Below are 7873 nucleotides of genomic sequence, written 5' to 3' on the forward strand. Positions count from 1 at the left end.
GTCAACAAGTTAAGGAATAAAGAGGTGGTTTTCGTAAATGTGTTATGGAAGAATCACGTAGTTGAGGGTGCAACATGGGAGGCGGAGGCCGCCATGAAGTCCCGTTACCCTCATCTTTTTGATAATTAAGATTAGTCATTCTTTTTAATAACATAATATGACTAGGAATTGAAGTTTCATGATTTTTGGTGAAGTCTTGCAAAAAATGTGCATTTTGGATTGCATTACAGTGAATTGAAACATGAAAATTTGCCTTTTTGGTTTATCTGTGTTATGTGGTGCATTTTGACGTGGTGATTCTTATGAAAAGTTGTGTGAACTATAATAAGTTTAAATTTGTGGTAATTGCCTCATGTAATGTATGTTGAAGTCATGTGCGTTGTGAGAAGCAAATAGCTTATAAGGAAGTGTTTTGAGCCTTATGTGTGACAATTGGAGTTTTGAAATTTGACTAGTTGAAATAATATGATTTATTGTGATTTTATATTGTTGATTGGTTGGGCTTCTAGTATTGAGTCTATTCTTTCCTTCAAAAGAGTTTTAGTGCCATTCGGGAATGAATGTTCCTAAGGGGGGGGGAGGGAGATAATGTAAGACTTCAAAAATCCAAGACGAGTCTTAGAGCCTAACATAGGTGCCATGGGGTCTAATCACTGTTTTAAGACCTATTTTAATTAATATAGGTCATTTAGGAAGTTCAAGCACAAAAAAGTCCAAGAACGTCCATGGCGTTCGGAAACTAGTTATAAGGGGTACTTGCGTGTCTTAGCCTCTTTGACTAGCTTTTAGGTGTTAGAAATCAATGAAATTAGGTGGAAAGGTGAATAACATGTGTTAAGGTGATTCGTGGTCGAAACTTCCGGGTACGACTCCCCAAGGATCAACCAAGAGCCCTTGAAGAGGACCCTTGCAAGTTGATGTCAACACTGCCTAGGCAGTGTTTATCGACGAGATGCAGGCAATGATCGTGTATGGATCGACGGGTCGTCATTGCCAACCGTGGATCCATACATAGAGAAATGGAGAAAGCCTCCGCTTGCACCAGTCTCTGACCAAGGCGACGGTTGTTCAAGACAGAGGGGGGACCAACAGTCGACTCACAGACGGCCCGTCGACGGGGTTCCGTTTATGACTGTCAAAGTTTTCCTGCATGTTTTAATATTTGTTCATTTAATTAGTTGAGGGGTTAAGAGGTTAATTAGGGTTTAAGTGAGTCTAACTAAGTTAATTAACTTCCCCTGTAAAGACCCCAACCCTCATTAATCCAAACACAACTCACCAAAATAAACTCTCTTCCTTCTCTCTTCTTTCTCTCTCTATTTGGAAACCACCATTGAAGACAAGCGAGGGGGATGTTTTGGGGGCTGGAAAGGGATTATTTCACCATCAAATATTCATCAAATGTTAAAGTATGTGATCGAATTCACCTTTGAGTCTTCTTTCCTCAAAGGGCTCCTTCAAAGTATTTCAAAAAGTTGAGTTTTCATGTGGGTTTCATCCAATTACGAAATTGATGCTGTGAACTGAGTTTTTATAGTTTCTTTAGGATATATGGATAGATTAACATGTATTTTAACTTGATTATGATCAATTGTGATGGTTTGGCTAAAATTGAAGAATATGATCCTTAACCCTTAACCCTAAGCTTGATCTTGATGCAAATTGAGTTGTGATTCATTCAATTGTCTTGAAATGTGTTAATTATGGTTGTGAGGTTGATTAAGATGTAAATTATATAAGGATGGTGATGTATACCAATGTGCCTTATTATGAAGTGATATGTAATGTGTTAACCTCACCTATATGAATTGTGATGAAAGGATTTATACTCATACAATTCTTATTGAGATATTGATGATGATGATTATACAAGGGGTATACTCTATGACCTAAACTAAGCTATGATTGATGATTAAAGGCTTAAAGACATTTTAAAAAAGGACTCTAGCTTAGCACCGAGTGAACTAGATTGAGAGTGTCCCTGCCACATAGGGAAGGTAGGAGCACTAAATTACTCTTGAGATTGGAGACTATGAGGCATGGAGCATAAAGAGGGTTCCAACTATATCTCCTAGTTCTTGAACTATGTTGTCCTCATAGGAATACTAGCTAGTGGATCCACATAGTTGCTATGTTTTATGATTTGGTACCTAGCTTGCAAGTAGTCGGCCTTCTTTCGATGTAGGGTTTCATGACACCGTATTCCACACTAGCTCATGTGGTCTATGTCTGTTAGGCAAAGATGTTCCCAAAATGTAAAATAAATTAAAGGATTTGAACTCTAACTTGGATAACCTAAGGGGTCTAGCTTAGTCCAGGAAGGGGGTATGAGACTCTACCTATGTATTGCACTAGTTAGACTTGAGGGAAGTCTTGGGAGGATGTTCTTATATATGATTATGCTATGATAATATATGATATGTACATAATGAACTTGCACATTTTTCATAATATATGTTGATTAGTTCACTTATGAGAATGGGTTGGGTTATATTGTTAAAATAAGATGAAATATATATCTAAATGTTATACTATGTGGAGTTGGATATTGGTTATGGTTTTCTTGTTGGGATACTGAATTGAGTAAGGTTATGGGACTTTGCTTGGTCATTGCACTTGTTGACTTGATAAGGATTCATTAGTAGTTGTCTTACTTATTATGATAAAATTGACTCTTAGTCATGCTTTTGATGTTATTCCTTGATGATAGGGTTGTAGTAAATCAAGGGTTCAAGTATGTTGGGATACATATTACTCGTTTGAGTTAGTAAGCATGTTTTAAATTTTAAATTATGTGTATGTAGAGGTCTATATAAACCTCCAAGTATATGAAATGAAAAGTTTCAAAATTTTTCCGCATTTTCAATCTATGAATGTAATGACATGAGACAAAGAGGCTAGTCTTAGTCCTCAAATAGGACGACGACGCTGGTTACATTTTTTTTATTGCAACACATTGATAGTCAGCTTTTACTCTTTATTCCAAAACTTGATAGCTCATAAGTTCTCCTCTTGTTTTCTTCATCAGTTTGAAAAAAGATGAAATTTTGGTACCAAAGCAGACCTCATGGTTTTGGTACTATCCTGATGGTTCCTTCAATACTGTTTTGCCTGCTCAGAAGGTAATTATAAACATTTATGTGTCACATAATCTCATATATTTCTACATAATTCACTTTTTTCTGATCATAAATCAATCTAAATTTCACTGTGGAAGTACACAGAATATTTTAAATGGGTCATGTAATACCCGATTTTTGAGATATATCCTGATCTTGATGTATCATTTGTGTATATTTGTAAATTACTTCTTCGCCATTGTATCAGTTGTTATTGTGTTTAGAGAGTTAGGCGTATGATATGTTATACAATGGCGGAATTGTTTTGCCTTTTATTCTGTTTCAGATAACCTTAGCTCTCTTTCTCTTCCCTTTTTCCTCCTAGCTAGCAATGGATTATAAGTATTGTTCTACTTTAACTATTATCAACTATTTGATCGATTTCAATGTTAGAATTCAACTACAAAGGCTCATGCATGACCTTCAAAAAAGTAAGCTGGATTTCTCTTTCTCATGCTTTGTGTGATCACGTATATAAATCTGGTTGTCACAGAAGTTAGGAAGTTAATTGAAATATTATTTTGAATCTACTACTATTTCCTTTTAGACAACCAGACTTGACAAATCCTTGTAAAAAAAATAATGGATTTTCAGGACGTATATAACACTAGGGAAATTCTTGTTATGATAGCATTCTCAAGTGTTCTTAACCTTCTTTGTTTGTAAATTTGTATTTAAGCTGATCATACTAAGGGAAAGCTGACTTATTACTGCTAAGAAAGAAATCATACAATCTTAATGTTTATGCTAATATGGCCTTGCATTATGCATGTCCCCTGGTTAAGGGAAGTACTAAATACATATATATTTATGTGTTTACCTGAATCACATCTGGTTTGACTTAACGGTGTGTTCCAAGGAATATTCTTAGTTTGCCATCATTAGTTCGTTTCAAATTTTGTCTAATTTTTCCGTTTCTCGAGCAACATTTGTTGAAATAGGACTCTGATTGCTGGATGTGTTTGCAACAACACAAATTGCTATTTTTTATTGCAGGAAATGTAGGATTCAATAAGAAAGGCTAATACCTGTGACAATTTAAACTATGAATACAAATAATAGCTTTACAATGTATAAAACCTCTACTGGAAACAATGACTATAAGACTATGAAAATACACATAGTAAAGACTCGACAAAGCCCCAAATCAACCTGGAGCTCACCAATAACCATTGAGTATCATGTTCTTCTATTAGGGATAACTACTTGTTGAGTACATGTACCTACAACATGAAAAGCAGCGTCCCCAATAAGGGATGTCAGTACGAAAGAATGTACTAAATATGTAAGGCATAATACAAACATATGTAAAATGAGAACTCAACTTAAACGAAATACCAATAGATAGGGATTAGAGACAACCTTTGGTTTACTTTTGGAATCGTGTATGTTACATTCTTCTCTTTACCTTTCTGTTTGTCATAATCATTTTAAGGCATATGACACAAATGACCTGCAGATCAGTGGTAGAAGAAGATGAACCATGCTAGGCATTTTAACCCCTAGGATGTTTTCCTCATAATTCCACAAATTAGGATCAACCCATGCTAGGCTTTCGTCCCTTAGTTGACACCCTTTTATACAAATTGGGATTGTCTCATGCAAGGCTTTAGCTCCTGAGTTGTCACCATTCTATACCAATTGGGATTGACCCATGCTAGGCATTTGCCTCTGGGCTTCCACCCATAATTATACTGATTGCTTCACTTAGATTCTTNCCATAATTATACTGATTGCTTCACTTAGATTCTTTTTAATCGTTGAGATTGTTGTTTATCAGTTCATAACTCATTTGAGATTGTTCGTTCAATAACCTTAACTCTTTTGAGATTTTTATTTTTGTGGAAATAATTATTGTTGAGATTTAGAACATGGACCAGTAGTAGAAGACATCTGAATAAGGACTTGCTATAATAACAATGACATGGGAAGCGAAAGTGGCACCAACGGAATACTTAGGAGCTTATATGACTCACTAAGCATGTTTACATCTCAAAATGGAGAATATCAAGTGAAGACAAGTAACATTTAGCGAAGAGATTTGAACTCTATATGATATCCATTATTCACTAATTAATATCGAATACAATGTATGTATGATGATGAAACCAAGGGAGAACGTGGACAAATTCAACTGAAGGATGGATACATTTCCCAAATAAGTACATATAAAAATGTACAATAGAGCAAGTACATATTTTGTGAGGTAATATTATTGTCTAACATAGTGGGAATAATAACTAATAAAGAGAATATAAGAACATGTTAAAAGATGATATTTACCATAGAATAGAAAGGTTAAACAAGTTGGTTTGATATGGTCAGATTGTATGTCCAACATATAAACATATGTACCATGTGCAATCTAGGATTTTTTTAGTTATATAAGGGGAATATATGTCAAGTGTACATTGACAATGAAATACATTTACCTTGCATGCTATTACTTGGTAGAGTAAGCACGTACATTTAGTAATAAACTCATATTATAGTACTCACTTTATTGCTCTAGGAAGTAGGAAAGACAAATATGGGTCAGTCACTACCAAGGGAACTTATAAGCTTACTTTGTAATACAGGTGCTGGATTCATGCCAATGAAATAGAAAATCGAATAGCCTTACATACCTTATTTTCTTACCAATATAACTATCATGATTCAGCTACCCTTTTTGGTGCTAATCTACAATATAAGTCATGATTAATATAATGTTAGAAGCTAATCACATTTAGGCCCTCCAAAAATAAGATCTACACACTTTAAGAAACGTAGTCCTATCTATACAACCCTTACACAAATGGTGAACCACTAAACCCTTCTTCTATCCATTATTAAAACTTCATATATCCTTTGCCAAGATACCCAAGCTGCCCCAAACAACAATATAGTAGCCACTATCAATCCCAAAAGATCTTTCAGCATAACAGGAGAATATTGAAGTAAAGGATTTAGGACCATCGATGAGTTCTTGACAAATGTAAAAAAAATTCTCCACCCAAAACCTGTATTTATAGAGAGGAAAAAATGGGAAGTAGCCTTACCTTAATTTCTAGAAATTCATCTATTAAACTTGTACTTCCAGAATTGAATCTCTCCTTCAAATTTTTACTTAAAAAGTGGACAAAATTAAAGAAATCTAAGGTGTCTTAGGGATATTGGGTTAATCCAAGAAAGACCAAGAGAGAAACTTAATAAATCTTAAATTTCCAAGTTAAAAATGAAACAAAAAATCTGATCTTTATCTAAGGGAGAAGCAATGCCCACTTTCTTGGCCTATTTTTGGCCATATATTTTCCAGTAAGTGAACCACCTACTAGGCCTTTTAACTTGGCCTTTGTGACTTCAAACACTTGTATGGCCTTGCTGCAAATTATCCCTCTATGCTTGTCAATTTGAGCCATAATTAATGCAAGAAGATGATCCACCTACTTGGACTTTTAAATTGGGCCTTTTTGTACTTGAGAGTATTGGGCCTTGGCTTTCGATTTCCCCTTATTCTGCTAATCAATATGGTCTAGATTAATTTAAGTAGGTGGTAGTGTATTGGCTTTCGGTTTCCCTTTATTCTGCTAATCAACTTGGTCTAGATTAATTCAAGTAGGTGGTAGTGTATTTGTCCCAATAACATGTTCAAAAGAGTCTTAGTAGGTGATGCAGCTACTTGGTTCTTTCGGATGGTCACTAACTCAAAGTAGGTGATCCACCTACATGTCAACTACTAGCATAGTTATGTCAAGCAAGAATCTCAATATTTTAATCCATTTCTAGACCTTAATACCTTTATTTTAACTAAAAACTTACATACACTATGTCAATTTAAACTTTAAACTCATATACCACCATCTCCAGTTTATTACTTCCATCGATTTCAACTTAATTGGGTCCCATTAATATCTACAGACAATTCACTTTAAACTCATTCTGTAGTCACTAGTCGAATATGAACCAAGTCCATTGCTATACAACAAAGCAATAAGTTCCCTATAAATAGAACTAGTCTACGTAGAAAATGGGGTGTTACACTAACATAGTTGCCTATCAGCCACAACACTCGAAGCCATTACCACAAGCTACTGGATGCAAAGACCCAACTCGAATAACATGAAACCCAACACAAGAAGGTCCGAAATTACCAACATAAGAATAATCGTATAAACTCTACCTACTGCCTGCACAATGACCTACCTCACAACTCTATGGAACCTGAGATGCCATCTCAATAGGACACATTGGTTGAAAAGAAAGAAGAACCTTTGAATTGATACTCACGTCAAAGTTTAATTATGTCACTACTATACTCATGGCAAAGACTCTTAGCACAATCATTGTAAAACTCAAGGAATGATTGGTCCACAACCCTCACATGACTCAAAAAATGGAGAATTATATTCGATGCTTTGATGCTAATAGGAAAGGAAAATCCAACCGTCTTACCAACCCCTAACTCAACTGCTTATGTGAAGGGAACAATGTGATTTTATACCCTAATCAATCTAGAAATCCCAACACATAGTCAAAAATAGACGACGAACCCTACTTTGGACCTATCAACCCAACTCTTCTCTAAGAAGAACCAACTACACCAAGAAAAGCACCTACCTGAGGTGTACCCTTGGAGAAGCTCGGTCCTCCTAACACTTATTACCGAGGAACTGATGTAGCCAATGACCCTACCATATTTTGGCCTTCCCCTTAACTCTCTGAATGATAAGGAATGCCTGTGACCTCAAGTTCCATGCTAGAATAAGGCTTCT

This window comes from Solanum pennellii, chromosome 7 (assembly GCF_001406875.1).
Source record: "Solanum pennellii chromosome 7, SPENNV200".
In the NCBI taxonomy this organism is placed as follows: domain Eukaryota; kingdom Viridiplantae; phylum Streptophyta; class Magnoliopsida; order Solanales; family Solanaceae; genus Solanum; species Solanum pennellii.